Source organism: Salmo salar, chromosome 04 (assembly GCF_965601325.2).
Source record: "Salmo salar chromosome 04, fSalSal1, whole genome shotgun sequence".
In the NCBI taxonomy this organism is placed as follows: domain Eukaryota; kingdom Metazoa; phylum Chordata; class Actinopteri; order Salmoniformes; family Salmonidae; genus Salmo; species Salmo salar.
In genome coordinates this window covers 37,886,096-37,902,359 of record NC_138294.1, presented here as the reverse complement: position 1 = coordinate 37,902,359, position 16,264 = coordinate 37,886,096, and the positions used below count along the sequence as shown (strand labels likewise).

Below are 16,264 nucleotides of genomic sequence, written 5' to 3'. Positions count from 1 at the left end.
ATAGAATCCCTGCACACTCCTAGAGCGACTGATAAGATTCAGGTATTGAAGAATAGCTTTACCAAGGGCAACCTCAACGGTGGGATTTGAACCGACACCTCCACACACTTAATCAAGCACTTTAGACCACTCAGCCTGACAACACATTTGTTAAATGTCTCGATGGGATCGACACATGGCCCTGCCGTTGCAATGCCTAACTTTCATCGATTTCAATCATGGGTTTACATACAGCAACTACAGTTTGTGGTGGAAAATACCACGTGTGTACAAACGGATGAGGTGGCCGAGTGGTTAAGGCGATGGACTGCTAATCCATTGTGCTCTGCATGCATGGGTTCGAATCCCATCCTCATCGAGCAACCAAAAAAATAAGACTTTTTTTATGGCACTGTAAGATTTTGACTTACGCAAACATTGGTAAGATGGCCGACTGCCACCGCAAGAGCACAGAACTTGGTATCTGAGTGGTGAAGGCGATGAACTACATGTGTAGATTGGAAAACCAACCTCTTCGCAAATGTTTTTTTTATTTCTTCTCTTGCATGGCCCCACATGAATATAGAATCCCTGCACACTCCTAGAGCGACTGATAAGATTCAGGTATTGAAGAATAGCTTTACCAAGGGCAACCTCAACGGTGGGATTTGAACCGACACCTCCACACACTTAATCAAGCACTTTAGACCACTCAGCCTGACAACACATTTGTTAAATGTCTCGATGGGATCGACACATGGCCCTGCCGTTGCAATGCCTAACTTTCATCGATTTCAATCATGGGTTTACATACAGCAACTACAGTTTGTGGGGGAAAATGCCACGTGTGTACAAACGGATGAGGTGGCCGAGTGGTTAAGGCGATGGACTGCTAATCCATTGTGCCCTGCATGCATGGGTTTGAATCCCATCCTCATCGAGCAACCAAAAAATTAAGACCTTTTTTATGGCACTGTAAGATTTTGACTTACGCAAACATTGGTAAGATGGCCGACTGCCACCGCAAGAGCACAGAACTTGGTATCTGAGTGGTGAAGGCGATGAACTACATGTGTAGATTGGAAAACCAACCTCTTCGCAAATGTTTTTTTTATTTCTTCTCTTGCATGGCCCCACATGAATATAGAATCCCTGCACACTCCTAGAGCGACTGATAAGATTCAGGTATTGAAGAATAGCTTTACCAAGGGCAACCTCAACGGTGGGATTTGAACCGACACCTCCACACACTTAATCAAGCACTTTAGACCACTCAGCCTGACAACACATTTGTTAAATGTCTCGATGGGATCGACACATGGCCCTGCCGTTGCAATGCCTAACTTTCATCGATTTCAATCATGGGTTTACATACAGCAACTACAGTTTGTGGTGGAAAATACCACGTGTGTACAAACGGATGAGGTGGCCGAGTGGTTAAGGCGATGGACTGCTAATCCATTGTGCTCTGCATGCATGGGTTCGAATCCCATCCTCATCGAGCAACCAAAAAAATAAGACCTTTTTTATGGCACTGTAAGATTTTGACTTACGCAAACATTGGTAAGATGGCCGACTGCCACCGCAAGAGCACAGAACTTGGTATCTGAGTGGTGAAGGTGATGAACTACATGTGTAGATTGGAAAACCAACCTCTTCGCAAATGTTTTTTTTATTTCTTCTCTTGCATGGCCCCACATGAATATAGAATCCCTGCACACTCCTAGAGCAACTGATAAGATTCAGGTATTGAAGAATAGCTTTACCAAGGGCAACCTCAACGGTGGGATTTGAACCGACACCTCCACACACTTAATCAAGCACTTTAGACCACTCAGCCTGACAACACATTTGTTAAATGTCTCGATGGGATCGACACATGGCTCTGCCGTTGCAATGCCTAACTTTCATTGATTTCAATCATGGGTTTACATACAGCAACTACAATTTGTGGGGGCAACTGCCACTTATGTACCAACGGATTGAGCTGGCCGAGTGGTTAAGGCGATGGACTGATAATCTATTGTGCTCTGAATGCATGGGTTCATATCCCATCCTCATCGAGCAACCAAAAATATAAGATCTTTTTTATGGCACTGTAAGATTTTGACTTACGCAAACATTGGTAAGATGGCCGACTGCCACCGCATGAGCACAGAACTTGGTGTCTGAGTGGTGAAGGTGATGAACTACATGTGTAGATTGGAAAACCAACCTCTTCGCAAATGTTTTTTTTATTTCTTCTCTTGCATGGCCCCACATGAATATAGAATCCCTGCACACTCCTAGAGCAACTGATAAGATTCAGGTATTGAAGAATAGCTTTACCAAGGGCAACCTCAACGGTGGGATTTGAACCGACACCTCCACACACTTAATCAAGCACTTTAGACCACTCAGCCTGACAACACATTTGTTAAATGTCTCGATGGGATCGACACATGGCTCTGCCGTTGCAATGCCTAACTTTCATTGATTTCAATCATGGGTTTACATACAGCAACTACAATTTGTGGGGGCAACTGCCACTTATGTACCAACGATTGAGCTGGCCGAGTGGTTAAGGCGATGGACTGCTAATCTATTGTGCTCTGCATGCATGGGTTCGAATCCCATCCTCATCGAGCAAACAAAAATATAAGACCTTTTTTTATGGCACTGTAAGATTTTGACTTACGCAAACATTGGTAAGATGGCCGACTGCCACCGCATGAGCACAGAACTTGGTGTCTGAGTGGTGAAGGTGATGAACTACATGTGTAGATTGGAAAACCAACCTCTTCGCAAATGTTTTTTTTATTTCTTCTCTTGCATGGCTCCACATGAATATAGAATCCCTGCACACTCCTAGAGCAACTGATAAGATTCAGGTAATGAAGAATAGCTTTACCAAGGGCAACCTCAACGGTGGGATTTGAACCGACACCTCCACACACTTAATCAAGCACTTTAGACCACTCAGCCTGACAACACATTTGTTAAATGTCTCGATGGGATCGACACATGGCTCTGCCGTTGCAATGCCTAACTTTCATTGATTTCAATCATGGGTTTCCATACAGCAACTACAATTTGTTGGGGCAACTGCCACTTATGTACCAACGGATGAGGTGGCCGAGTGGTTAAGGCGATGGACTGCTAATCCATTGTGCTCTGCATGCATGGGTTCGAATCCCATCCTCATCGAGCAAACAAAAAATTAAGACCTTTGTTTATGGCACTGTAAGATTTTGACTTACGCAAACATTGGTAAGATGGCCGACTGCCACCGCAAGAGCACAGAACTTGGTATCTGAGTGGTGAAGGTGATGAACTACATGTGTAGATTGGAAAACCAACCTCTTCGCAAATGTTTTTTTTATTTCTTATCTTGCATGGCCCCACATGAATATAGAATCCCTGCACACTCCTAGAGCAACTGATAAGATTCAGGTATTGAAGAATAGCTTTACCAAGGGCAACCTCAACGGTGGGATTTGAACCGACACCTCCACACACTTAATCAAGCACTTTAGACCACTCAGCCTGACAACACATTTGTTAAATGTCTCGATGGGATCGACACATGGCTCTGCCGTTGCAATGCCTAACTTTCATTGATTTCAATCATGGGTTTACATACAGCAACTACAATTTGTGGGGGCAACTGCCACTTATGTACCAACGAATGAGCTGGCCGAGTGGTTAACCTCTTGGGGCTAGGTGGGACGCTAGCGTGCCACCCGTGGTGCACTCCATCAACAGCAGGTGCATTTCAAGAGCGGCAAATTTGAATCCAAATAAATGTCAAAATTCAAATTTTTCAAATATACAACTATTTTACACCATTTGAAAGATAAACATCTCCTTAATCTAACCACGTTTTACGATTTCAAAAAGGTTTTACGGCGAAAGCATAAATTTAGAGTATGTTAGGACAGTACATTTACAAGAGTTGTGTGTAATGTTTTGTCAAGTCAAAGACAGGGTCACCAAAACCATAAAACCAGCTAAAATGATGCACTAACCTTTTACAATCTCCATCAGATGACACTCCTAGGACATTATGTTAGACAATGCATGCATTTTTAGTTCTATCAAGTTCATATTTATATCCAAAAACAGCGTTTTACTATGGCATTGATGTTGAGGAAATCGTTTCCCTCCAATAACCGGCAGTCAAGTCAGCGTAACAAATTAAATAATTAAAATTAGAAAACATTGGTAAAATATTATATTGTCATTTAAAGAATTATAGATTTACATCTCTTGAACGCAATCAACTTGCCAGATTTAAAAATAACCTTACTGGGAAATCACACTTTGCAATAATCTGAGCACTGCGCCCAGAAAAATACGCGTTGCGATACAGACTAGACGTCATGTTGGGGAGATCTAAAATCGAAAATACTATGTAAATAATCCATTACCTTTGATTCTCTTCATCAGATGTCACTTCCAGGTATCACAGGTCCATAACGAATGTAGTTTTGTTCAAAAAAGCTCATCATTTATGTCCAAAAATCTCCGTCTCGTTAGCACATGATGTAAGCCAGCCGGACTTCTCGTCATGAACGAGGGGAAAAAACATATTTCCGTTCGTTCAAACATGTCAAACGTTGTATAGCATAAATCATTAGGGCCTTTTTTAACCAGAACATGAATAATATTCAAGGTGGACGAATGCATACTCTTTTATAACGTATTGGAACGAGGGTACCCAACATGAACTAGCGCGCCAGGTGTCTAATGGGACATCAACGTTCCATGGCTCTTGTTCGGTCAGATCTCCCTCCAGAAGACTCAAAACACTTTGTAAAGGCTGGTGACATCTAGTGGAAGCAATAGGAAGTGCCAAAATATTCCTAAACCCCTGTGTTTTTCAATGGGATAGGTTTAAAGTCAATACAACACATCAGGTATCCACTTCCTGTCAGAAAATGTCTCAGGGTTTTGCCTGCCAAATGAGTTCTGTTATACTCACAGACACCATTCAAACAGTTTTGGAAACTTTAGAGTGTTTTCTATCCATATATAATAAGTATATGCATATTCTAGTTACTGGGTAGGATTAGTAACCAGATTAAATCGGGTACATTTTTTTTATCCAGACGTGCAAATGCTGCCCCCTAGACCCAACAGGTTAAGGCGATGGACTGCTAATCTATTGTGCTCTGCATGCATGGGTTCGAATCCCATCCTCATCGAGCAAACAAAAATATAAGACCTTTTTTATGGCACTGTAAGATTTTGACTTACGCAAACATTGGTAAGATGGCCGACTGCCACCGCATGAGCACAGAACTTGGTGTCTGAGTGGTGAAGGTGATGAACTACATGTGTAGATTGGAAAACCAACCTCTTCGCAAATGTTTTTTTTATTTCTTCTCTTGCATGGCCCCACATGAATATAGAATCCCTGCACACTCCTAGAGCGACTGATAAGATTCAGGTATTGAAGAATAGCTTTACCAAGGGCAACCTCAACGGTGGGATTTGAACCGACACCTCCACACACTTAATCAAGCACTTTAGACCACTCAGCCTGACAACACATTTGTTAAATGTCTCGATGGGATCGACACACGGCTCTGCCGTTGCAATGCCTAACTTTCATTGATTTCAATCATGGGTTTACATACAGCAACTACAATTTGTGGGGGCAACTGCCACTTATGTACCAACGGATGAGGTGGCCGAGTGTTTAAGGCGATGGACTGCTAATCCATTGTGCTCTGCATGCATGGGTTCGAAGCCCATCCTCATCGAGCAATCAAAAAAATAAGACCTTTTTTATGGCACTGTACGATTTTGACTTACGCAAACATTGGTAAGATGGCCAACTGCCACCGCAAGAGCACAGATCTTGGTATCTGAGTGGTGAAGGCGATGAACTACATGTGTAGATTGGAAAACCAACCTCTTCGCAAATGTTTTTTTTTATTTGTTCTCTTGCATGGCCCCACATGAATATAGAATCCCTGCACACTCCTAGAGCAACTGATAAGATTCAGGTAATGAAGAATAGCTTTACCAAGGGCAAACTCAACGGTGGGATTTGAACCGACACCTCCACACACTTAATCAAGCACTTTAGACCACTCAGCCTGACAACACATTTGTTAAATGTCTCGATGGGATGGACACATGGCCCTGCCGTTGCAATGCCTAACTTTCATCGATTTCAATCATGGGTTTACATACAGCAACTGCAGTTTGTGGGGGAAAATACCAAATGTGTACAAATGGATGAGGTGGCCGAGTGGTTAAGGCGATGGACTGCTAATCCATTGTGCTCTGCATGCATGGGTTCGAATCCCATCCTCATCGAGCAATCAAAAAAATAAGACCTTTTTTATGGCACTGTACGATTTTGACTTACGCAAACATTGGTAAGATGGCCGACTGCCACCGCATGAGCACAGAACTTGGTATCTGAGTGGTGAAGGCGATGAACTACATGTGTAGATTGGAAAACCAACCTCTTCGCAAATGTTTTTTTTATTTCTTCTCTTGCATGGCCCCACATGAATATAGAATCCCTGCACACTCCTAGAGCGACTGATAAGATTCAGGTATTGAAGAATAGCTTTACCAAGGGCAACCTCAACGGTGGGATTTGAACCGACACCTCCACACACTTAATCAAGCACTTTAGACCACTCAGCCTGACAACACATTTGTTAAATGTCTCGATGGGATGGACACATGGCCCTGCCGTTGCAATGCCTAACTTTCATCGATTTCAATCATGGGTTTACATACAGCAACTGCAGTTTGTGGGGGAAAATACCACATGTGTACAAACGGATGAGGTGGCTGAGTGGTTAAGGCGATGGACTGCTAATCCATTGTGCTCTGCATGCATGGGTTTGAATCCCATCCTCATCGAGCAATCAAAAAAATAAGACCTTTTTTATGGCACTGTACGATTTTGACTTACGCAAACATTGGTAAGATGGCCGACTGCCACCGCATGAGCACAGAACTTGGTGTCTGAGTGGTGAAGGTGATGAACTACATGTGTAGATTGGAAAACCAACCTCTTCGCAAATGTTTTTTTTATTTCTTCTCTTGCATGGCCCCACATGAATATAGAATCCCTGCACACTCCTAGAGCAACTGATAAGATTCAGGTAATGAAGAATAGCTTTACCAAGGGCAACCTCAACGGTGGGATTTGAACCGACACCTCCACACACTTAATCAAGCACTTTAGACCACTCAGCCTGACAACACATTTGTTAAATGTCTCGATGGGATCGACACATGGCTCTGCCGTTGCAATGCCTAACTTTCATTGATTTCAATCATGGGTTTACATACAGCAACTACAATTTGTGGGGGCAACTGCCACTTATGTACCAACGAATGAGCTGGCCGAGTGGTTAAGGCGATGGACTGCTAATCTATTGTGCTCTGCATGCATGGGTTCGAATCCCATCCTCATCGAGCAAACAAAAATATAAGACCTTTTTTTATGGCACTGTAAGATTTTGACTTACGCAAACATTGGTAAGATGGCCGACTGCCACCGCATGAGCACAGAACTTGGTGTCTGAGTGGTGAAGGTGATGAACTACATGTGTAGATTGGAAAACCAACCTCTTCGCAAATGTTTTTTTTATTTGTTCTCTTGCATGGCCCCACATGAATATAGAATCCCTGCACACTCCTAGAGCGACTGATAAGATTCAGGTATTGAAGAATAGCTTTACCAAGGGCAACCTCAACGGTGGGATTTGAACCGACACCTCCACACACTTAATCAAGCACTTTAGACCACTCAGCCTGACAACACATTTGTTAAATGTCTCGATGGGATGGACACATGGCCCTGCCGTTGCAATGCCTAACTTTCATCGAATTCAATCATGGGTTTACATACAGCAAGTGCAGTTTGTGGGGGAAAATACCACCTGTGTACCAACGGATGAGGTGGCCGAGTGGTTAAGGCGATAGACTGCTAATCCATTGTGCTCTGAATGCATGGGTTCGTATCCCATCCTCATCGAGCAACCAAAAATATAAGATCTTTTTTATGGCACTGTAAGATTTTGACTTACGCAAACATTGGTAAGATGGCCGACTGCCACCGCATGAGCACAGAACTTGGTGTCTGAGTGGTGAAGGTGATGAACTACATGTGTAGATTGGAAAACCAACCTCTTCGCAAATGTTTTTTTTATTTCTTCTCTTGCATGGCCCCACATGAATATAGAATCCCTGCACACTCCTAGAGCGACTGATACGATTCAGGTATTGAAGAATAGCTTTACCAAGGGCAACCTCAACTTTGGGATTTGAACCGACACCTCCACACACTTAATCAAGCACTTTAGACCACTCAGCCTGACAACACATTTGTTAAATGTCTCGATGGGATCGACACATGGCTCTGCCGTTGCAATGCCTAACTTTCATTGATTTCAATCATGGGTTTCCATACAGCAACTACAATTTGTTGGGGCAACTGCCACTTATGTACCAACGGATGAGGTGGCCGAGTGGTTAAGGCGATGGACTGCTAATCCATTGTGCCCTGCATGCATGGGTTCGAATCCCATCCTCATCGAGCAAACAAAAAATTAAGACCTTTGTTTATGGCACTGTAAGATTTTGACTTACGCAAACATTGGTAAGATGGCCGACTGCCACCGCATGAGCACAGAACTTGGTGTCTGAGTGGTGAAGGTGATGAACTACATGTGTAGATTGGAAAACCAACCTCTTCGCAAATGTTTTTTTTATTTCTTCTCTTGCATGGCCCCACATGAATATAGAATCCCTGCACACTCCTAGAGCAACTGATAAGATTCAGGTATTGAAGAATAGCTTTACCAAGGGCAACCTCAACGGTGGGATTTGAACCGACACCTCCACACACTTAATCAAGCACTTTAGACCACTCAGCCTGACAACACATTTGTTAAATGTCTCGATGGGATCGACACATGGCTCTGCCGTTGCAATGCCTAACTTTCATTGATTTCAATCATGGGTTTCCATACAGCAACTACAATTTGTTGGGGCAACTGCCACTTATGTACCAACGGATGAGGTGGCCGAGTGGTTAAGGCGATGGACTGCTAATCCATTGTGCTCTGCATGCATGGGTTCGAATCCCATCCTCATCGAGCAAACAAAAAATTAAGACCTTTGTTTATGGCACTGTAAGATTTTGACTTACGCAAACATTGGTAAGATGGCCGACTGCCACCGCAAGAGCACAGAACTTGGTATCTGAGTGGTGAAGGTGATGAACTACATGTGTAGATTGGAAAACCAACCTCTTCGCAAATGTTTTTTTTATTTCTTATCTTGCATGGCCCCACATGAATATAGAATCCCTGCACACTCCTAGAGCAACTGATAAGATTCAGGTATTGAAGAATAGCTTTACCAAGGGCAACCTCAACGGTGGGATTTGAACCGACACCTCCACACACTTAATCAAGCACTTTAGACCACTCAGCCTGACAACACATTTGTTAAATGTCTCGATGGGATCGACACATGGCTCTGCCGTTGCAATGCCTAACTTTCATTGATTTCAATCATGGGTTTACATACAGCAACTACAATTTGTGGGGGCAACTGCCACTTATGTACCAACGAATGAGCTGGCCGAGTGGTTAACCTCTTGGGGCTAGGTGGGACGCTAGCGTGCCACCCGTGGTGCACTCCATCAACAGCAGGTGCATTTCAAGAGCGGCAAATTTGAATCCAAATAAATGTCAAAATTCAAATTTTTCAAATATACAACTATTTTACACCATTTGAAAGATAAACATCTCCTTAATCTAACCACGTTTTACGATTTCAAAAAGGTTTTACGGCGAAAGCATAAATTTAGAGTATGTTAGGACAGTACATTTACAAGAGTTGTGTGTAATGTTTTGTCAAGTCAAAGACAGGGTCACCAAAACCATAAAACCAGCTAAAATGATGCACTAACCTTTTACAATCTCCATCAGATGACACTCCTAGGACATTATGTTAGACAATGCATGCATTTTTAGTTCTATCAAGTTCATATTTATATCCAAAAACAGCGTTTTACTATGGCATTGATGTTGAGGAAATCGTTTCCCTCCAATAACCGGCAGTCAAGTCAGCGTAACAAATTAAATAATTAAAATTAGAAAACATTGGTAAAATATTATATTGTCATTTAAAGAATTATAGATTTACATCTCTTGAACGCAATCAACTTGCCAGATTTAAAAATAACCTTACTGGGAAATCACACTTTGCAATAATCTGAGCACTGCGCCCAGAAAAATACGCGTTGCGATACAGACTAGACGTCATGTTGGGGAGATCTAAAATCGAAAATACTATGTAAATAATCCATTACCTTTGATTCTCTTCATCAGATGTCACTTCCAGGTATCACAGGTCCATAACGAATGTAGTTTTGTTCAAAAAAGCTCATCATTTATGTCCAAAAATCTCCGTCTCGTTAGCACATGATGTAAGCCAGCCGGACTTCTCGTCATGAACGAGGGGAAAAAACATATTTCCGTTCGTTCAAACATGTCAAACGTTGTATAGCATAAATCATTAGGGCCTTTTTTAACCAGAACATGAATAATATTCAAGGTGGACGAATGCATACTCTTTTATAACGTATTGGAACGAGGGTACCCAACATGAACTAGCGCGCCAGGTGTCTAATGGGACATCAACGTTCCATGGCTCTTGTTCGGTCAGATCTCCCTCCAGAAGACTCAAAACACTTTGTAAAGGCTGGTGACATCTAGTGGAAGCAATAGGAAGTGCCAAAATATTCCTAAACCCCTGTGTTTTTCAATGGGATAGGTTTAAAGTCAATACAACACATCAGGTATCCACTTCCTGTCAGAAAATGTCTCAGGGTTTTGCCTGCCAAATGAGTTCTGTTATACTCACAGACACCATTCAAACAGTTTTGGAAACTTTAGAGTGTTTTCTATCCATATATAATAAGTATATGCATATTCTAGTTACTGGGTAGGATTAGTAACCAGATTAAATCGGGTACATTTTTTTTATCCAGACGTGCAAATGCTGCCCCCTAGACCCAACAGGTTAAGGCGATGGACTGCTAATCTATTGTGCTCTGCATGCATGGGTTCGAATCCCATCCTCATCGAGCAAACAAAAATATAAGACCTTTTTTATGGCACTGTAAGATTTTGACTTACGCAAACATTGGTAAGATGGCCGACTGCCACCGCATGAGCACAGAACTTGGTGTCTGAGTGGTGAAGGTGATGAACTACATGTGTAGATTGGAAAACCAACCTCTTCGCAAATGTTTTTTTTATTTCTTCTCTTGCATGGCCCCACATGAATATAGAATCCCTGCACACTCCTAGAGCGACTGATAAGATTCAGGTATTGAAGAATAGCTTTACCAAGGGCAACCTCAACGGTGGGATTTGAACCGACACCTCCACACACTTAATCAAGCACTTTAGACCACTCAGCCTGACAACACATTTGTTAAATGTCTCGATGGGATCGACACACGGCTCTGCCGTTGCAATGCCTAACTTTCATTGATTTCAATCATGGGTTTACATACAGCAACTACAATTTGTGGGGGCAACTGCCACTTATGTACCAACGGATGAGGTGGCCGAGTGGTTAAGGCGATGGACTGCTAATCCATTGTGCTCTGCATGCTTGGGTTCGAATCCCATCCTCATCGAGCAAACAAAAAATTAAGACCTTTTTTATGGCACTGTAAGATTTTGACTTACACAAACATTGGTAAGATGGCCGACTGCCACCGCAAGAGCACAGATCTTGGTATCTGAGTGGTGAAGGCGATGAACTACATGTGTAGATTGGAAAACCAACCTCTTCGCAAATGTTTTTTTTTATTTGTTCTCTTGCATGGCCCCACATGAATATAGAATCCCTGCACACTCCTAGAGCAACTGATAAGATTCAGGTAATGAAGAATAGCTTTACCAAGGGCAACCTCAACGGTGGGATTGGAACCGACACCTCCACACAATTAATCAAGCACTTTAGACCACTCAGCCTGACAACACATTTGTTAAATGTCTCGATGGGATGGACACATGGCCCTGCCGTTGCAATGCCTAACTTTCATCGATTTCAATCATGGGTTTACATACAGCAACTGCAGTTTGTGGGGGAAAATACCACATGTGTACAAATGGATGAGGTGGCCGGGTGGTTAAGGCGATGGACTGCTAATCCATTGTGCTCTGCATGCATGGGTTCGAATCCCATCCTCATCGAGCAATCAAAAAAATAAGACCTTTTTTATGGCACTGTACGATTTTGACTTACGCAAACATTGGTAAGATGGCCGACTGCCACCGCATGAGCACAGAACTTGGTATCTGAGTGGTGAAGGCGATGAACTACATGTGTAGATTGGAAAACCAACCTCTTCGCAAATGTTTTTTTATTTCTTCTCTTGCATGGCCCCACATGAATATAGAATCCCTGCACACTCCTAGAGCGACTGATAAGATTCAGGTATTGAAGAATAGCTTTACCAAGGGCAACCTCAACGGTGGGATTTGAACCGACACCTCCACACACTTAATCAAGCACTTTAGACCACTCAGCCTGACAACACATTTGTTAAATGTCTCGATGGGATGGACACATGGCCCAGCCGTTGCAATGCCTAACTTTCATCGAATTCAATCATGGGTTTACATACAGCAACTGCAGTTTGTGGGGGAAAATACCACGTGTCTACAAACGGATGAGGTGGCCGAGTGGTTAAGCCGATGGGCTGCTAATCCATTGTGCTCTGAATGCATGGGTTCGTATCCCATCCTCATTGAGCAACCAAAAATATAAGACCTTTTTTATGGCACTGTAAGATTTTGACTTACGCAAACATTGGTAAGATGGCCGACTGCCACCGCATGAGCACAGAACTTGGTGTCTGAGTGGTGAAGGCGATGAACTACATGTGTAGATTGGAAAACCAACCTCTTCGCAAATGTTTTTTTTATTTGTTCTCTTGCATGGCCCCACATGAATATAGAATCCCTGCACACACCAAGAGCAACTGATAAGATTCAGGTAATGAAGAATAGCTTTACCAAAGGCAACCTCAACGGTGGGATTTGAACCGACACCTCCACACACTTAATCAAGCACTTTAGACCACTCAGCCTGACAACACATTTGTTAAATGTCTCGATGGGATCGACACATGGCTCTGCCGTTGCAATGCCTAACTTTCATTGATTTCAATCATGGGTTTACATACAGCAACTACAATTTGTGGGGGCAACTGCCACTTATGTACCAACGGATGAGGTGGCCGAGTGGTTAAGGTGATGGACTGCTAATCCATTGTGCTCTGCATGCATGGGTTTGAATCCCATCCTCATCGAGCGAACAAAAAATTAAGACCTTTTTTATGGCACTGTAAGATTTTGACTTACGCAAACATTGGTAAGATGGCCGACTGCCACCGCATGAGCACAGAACTTGGTATCTGAGTGGTGAAGGCGATGAACTACATGTGTAGATTGGAAAACCAACCTCTTCGCAAATGTTTTTTTTATTTCTTCTCTTGCATGGCCCCACATGAATATAGAATCCCTGCACACTCCTAGAGCAACTGATAAGATTCAGGTAATGAAGAATAGCTTTACCAAGGGCAACCTCAACGGTGGGATTTGAACCGACACCTCCACACACTTAATCAAGCACTTTAGACCACTCAGCCTGACAACACATTTGTTAAATGTCTCGATGGGATGGACACATGGCCCTGCCGTTGCAATGCCTAACTTTCATCGATTTCAATCATGGGTTTACATACAGCAACTGCAGTTTGTGGGGGAAAATACCACATGTGTACAAATGGATGAGGTGGCCGAGTGGTTAAGGCGATGGACTGCTAATCCATTGTGCTCTGCATGCATGGGTTCGAATCCCATCCTCATCGTGCAATCAAAAAAATAAGACCTTTTTTATGGCACTGTACGATTTTGACTTACGCAAACATTGGTAAGATGGCCGACTGCCACCGCATGAGCACAGAACTTGGTGTCTGAGTGGTGAAGGCGATGAACTACATGTGTAGATTGGAAAACCAACCTCTTCGCAAATGTTTTTTTTATTTGTTCTCTTGCATGGCCCCACATGAATATAGAATCCCTGCACACTCCAAGAGCAACTGATAAGATTCAGGTAATGAAGAATAGCTTTACCAAAGGCAACCTCAACGGTGGGATTTGAACCGACACCTCCACACACTTAATCAAGCACTTTAGACCACTCAGCCTGACAACACATTTGTTAAATGTCTCGATGCGATCGACACATGGCTCTGCCGTTGCAATGCCTAACTTTCATTGATTTCAATCATGGGTTTACATACAGCAACTACAATTTGTGGGGGCAACTGCCACTTATGTACCAACGGATGAGGTGGCCGAGTGGTTAAGGCGATGGAGTGCTAATCCATTGTGCTCTGCATGCATGGGTTCGAATCCCATCCTCATCGAGCAATCAAAAAAATAAGACCTTTTTTATGGCACTGTACGATTTTGACTTACGCAAACATTGGTAAGATGGCCGACTGCCACCGCATGAGCACAGAACTTGGTGTCTGAGTGGTGAAGGCGATGAACTACATGTGTAGATTGGAAAACCAACCTCTTCGCAAATGTTTTTTTTATTTGTTCTCTTGCATGGCCCCACATGAATATAGAATCCCTGCACACTCCAAGAGCAACTGATAAGATTCAGGTAATGAAGAATAGCTTTACCAAAGGCAACCTCAACGGTGGGATTTGAACCGACACCTCCACACACTTAATCAAGCACTTTAGACCACTCAGCCTGACAACACATTTGTTAAATGTCTCGATGGGATCGACACATGGCTCTGCCGTTGCAATGCCTAACTTTCATTGATTTCAATCATGGGTTTACATACAGCAACTACAATTTGTGGGGGCAACTGCCACATATGTACCAACAGATGAGGTGGCCGAGTGGTTAAGGCGATGGACTGCTAATCCATTGTGCTCTGCATGCGTGGGTTCGAATCCCATCCTCATTGAGCAAACAAAAAATTAAGACCTTTTTTATGGCACTGTAAGATTTTGACTTACGCAAACATTGGTAAGATGGCCGACTGCCACTGCATGAGCACAGAACTTGGTATCTGAGTGGTGAAGGCGATGAACTACATGTGTAGATTGGAAAACCAACCTCTTCGCAAATGTTTTTTTTATTTCTTCTCTTGCATGGCCCCACATGAATATAGAATCCCTGCACACTCCTAGAGCAACTGATAAGATTCAGGTAATGAAGAATAGCTTTACCAAGGGCAACCTCAACGGTGGGATTTGAACCGACAGCTCCACACACTTAATCAAGCACTTTAGACCACTCAGCCTGACAACACATTTGTTAAATGTCTCGATGGGATGGACACATGGCCCTGCCGTTGCAATGCCTAACTTTCATCGATTTCAATCATGGGTTTACATACAGCAACTGCAGTTTGTGGGGGAAAATACCACGTGTGTACAAACGGATGAGGTGGCCGAGTGGTTAAGGCGATGGACTGCTAATCCATTGTGCTCTGAATGCATGGATTCGTATCCCATCCTCATCGAGCAACCAAAAATATAAGACCTTTTTTATGGCACTGTAAGATTTTGACTTACGCAAACATTGGTAAGATGGCCGACTGCCACCGCATGAGCACAGAACTTGGTGTCTGAGTGGTGAAGGTGATGAACTACATGTGTAGATTGGAAAACCAACCTCTTCGCAAATCTTTTTTTTTATTTCTTCTCTTGCATGGCCCCACATGAATATAGAATCCCTGCACACTCCTAGAGCGACTGATAAGATTCAGGTATTGAAGAATAGCTTTACCAAGGGCAACCTCAACGGTGGGATTTGAACCGACACCTCCACACACTTAATCAAGCACTTTAGACCACTCAGCCTGACAACACATTTGTTAAATGTCTTGATGGGATCGACACATTGCTCTGCCGTTGCAATGCCTAACTTTCATTAATTTCAATCATGGGTTTACATACAGCAACTGCAATTTGTGGGGGCAACTGCCACTTATGTACCAACGGATGAGGTGGCCGAGTGGTTAAGGCGTTGGACTGCTAATCCATTGTGCTCTACATGCATGGTTTCGAATCCCATCCTCATCGAGCAAACCAAAAATTAAGACCTTTTTTATGGCAGTGTAAGATTTTGACTTACGCAAACATTGGTAAGATGGCCGACTGCCACCGCAAGAGCACAGAACTTGGTAACTGAGTGGTGAAGG

General features: G+C 43.1%; 20 non-coding genes across 20 annotated transcripts; all 20 read left to right on the top strand.

Annotated features, from left to right (window-relative positions):
- Positions 1–276: 276 nt before the first annotated feature.
- Positions 277–358, top strand: trnas-gcu (transfer RNA serine (anticodon GCU)). Its single transcript has one exon. It is a non-coding gene; the product is annotated as a tRNA-Ser (tRNA).
- A 479-nt stretch (positions 359–837) lies between these two features.
- On the top strand, positions 838–919 carry trnas-gcu (transfer RNA serine (anticodon GCU)). The gene has a single exon. It is a non-coding gene; the product is annotated as a tRNA-Ser (tRNA).
- Positions 920–1,398: 479 nt separating this feature from the next.
- On the top strand, positions 1,399–1,480 carry trnas-gcu (transfer RNA serine (anticodon GCU)). The gene has a single exon. It is a non-coding gene; the product is annotated as a tRNA-Ser (tRNA).
- Positions 1,481–2,520: 1,040 nt separating this feature from the next.
- Positions 2,521–2,603, top strand: trnas-gcu (transfer RNA serine (anticodon GCU)). The gene has a single exon. It is a non-coding gene; the product is annotated as a tRNA-Ser (tRNA).
- Positions 2,604–3,083: 480 nt separating this feature from the next.
- Positions 3,084–3,165, top strand: trnas-gcu (transfer RNA serine (anticodon GCU)). The gene has a single exon. It is a non-coding gene; the product is annotated as a tRNA-Ser (tRNA).
- A 2,479-nt stretch (positions 3,166–5,644) lies between these two features.
- On the top strand, positions 5,645–5,726 carry trnas-gcu (transfer RNA serine (anticodon GCU)). Its single transcript has one exon. It is a non-coding gene; the product is annotated as a tRNA-Ser (tRNA).
- A 480-nt stretch (positions 5,727–6,206) lies between these two features.
- trnas-gcu (transfer RNA serine (anticodon GCU)) lies at positions 6,207–6,288 on the top strand. The gene has a single exon. It is a non-coding gene; the product is annotated as a tRNA-Ser (tRNA).
- Positions 6,289–6,767: 479 nt separating this feature from the next.
- On the top strand, positions 6,768–6,849 carry trnas-gcu (transfer RNA serine (anticodon GCU)). Its single transcript has one exon. It is a non-coding gene; the product is annotated as a tRNA-Ser (tRNA).
- Positions 6,850–7,328: 479 nt separating this feature from the next.
- Positions 7,329–7,410, top strand: trnas-gcu (transfer RNA serine (anticodon GCU)). Its single transcript has one exon. It is a non-coding gene; the product is annotated as a tRNA-Ser (tRNA).
- A 480-nt stretch (positions 7,411–7,890) lies between these two features.
- Positions 7,891–7,972, top strand: trnas-gcu (transfer RNA serine (anticodon GCU)). Its single transcript has one exon. It is a non-coding gene; the product is annotated as a tRNA-Ser (tRNA).
- Positions 7,973–8,451: 479 nt separating this feature from the next.
- Positions 8,452–8,533, top strand: trnas-gcu (transfer RNA serine (anticodon GCU)). Its single transcript has one exon. It is a non-coding gene; the product is annotated as a tRNA-Ser (tRNA).
- A 480-nt stretch (positions 8,534–9,013) lies between these two features.
- trnas-gcu (transfer RNA serine (anticodon GCU)) lies at positions 9,014–9,095 on the top strand. Its single transcript has one exon. It is a non-coding gene; the product is annotated as a tRNA-Ser (tRNA).
- A 2,479-nt stretch (positions 9,096–11,574) lies between these two features.
- trnas-gcu (transfer RNA serine (anticodon GCU)) lies at positions 11,575–11,656 on the top strand. Its single transcript has one exon. It is a non-coding gene; the product is annotated as a tRNA-Ser (tRNA).
- Positions 11,657–12,136: 480 nt separating this feature from the next.
- On the top strand, positions 12,137–12,218 carry trnas-gcu (transfer RNA serine (anticodon GCU)). Its single transcript has one exon. It is a non-coding gene; the product is annotated as a tRNA-Ser (tRNA).
- Positions 12,219–13,257: 1,039 nt separating this feature from the next.
- trnas-gcu (transfer RNA serine (anticodon GCU)) lies at positions 13,258–13,339 on the top strand. The gene has a single exon. It is a non-coding gene; the product is annotated as a tRNA-Ser (tRNA).
- A 479-nt stretch (positions 13,340–13,818) lies between these two features.
- Positions 13,819–13,900, top strand: trnas-gcu (transfer RNA serine (anticodon GCU)). Its single transcript has one exon. It is a non-coding gene; the product is annotated as a tRNA-Ser (tRNA).
- Positions 13,901–14,379: 479 nt separating this feature from the next.
- Positions 14,380–14,461, top strand: trnas-gcu (transfer RNA serine (anticodon GCU)). The gene has a single exon. It is a non-coding gene; the product is annotated as a tRNA-Ser (tRNA).
- A 479-nt stretch (positions 14,462–14,940) lies between these two features.
- On the top strand, positions 14,941–15,022 carry trnas-gcu (transfer RNA serine (anticodon GCU)). The gene has a single exon. It is a non-coding gene; the product is annotated as a tRNA-Ser (tRNA).
- Positions 15,023–15,501: 479 nt separating this feature from the next.
- trnas-gcu (transfer RNA serine (anticodon GCU)) lies at positions 15,502–15,583 on the top strand. Its single transcript has one exon. It is a non-coding gene; the product is annotated as a tRNA-Ser (tRNA).
- A 480-nt stretch (positions 15,584–16,063) lies between these two features.
- On the top strand, positions 16,064–16,145 carry trnas-gcu (transfer RNA serine (anticodon GCU)). The gene has a single exon. It is a non-coding gene; the product is annotated as a tRNA-Ser (tRNA).
- The last annotated feature ends 119 nt before the right edge of the window (positions 16,146–16,264 follow it).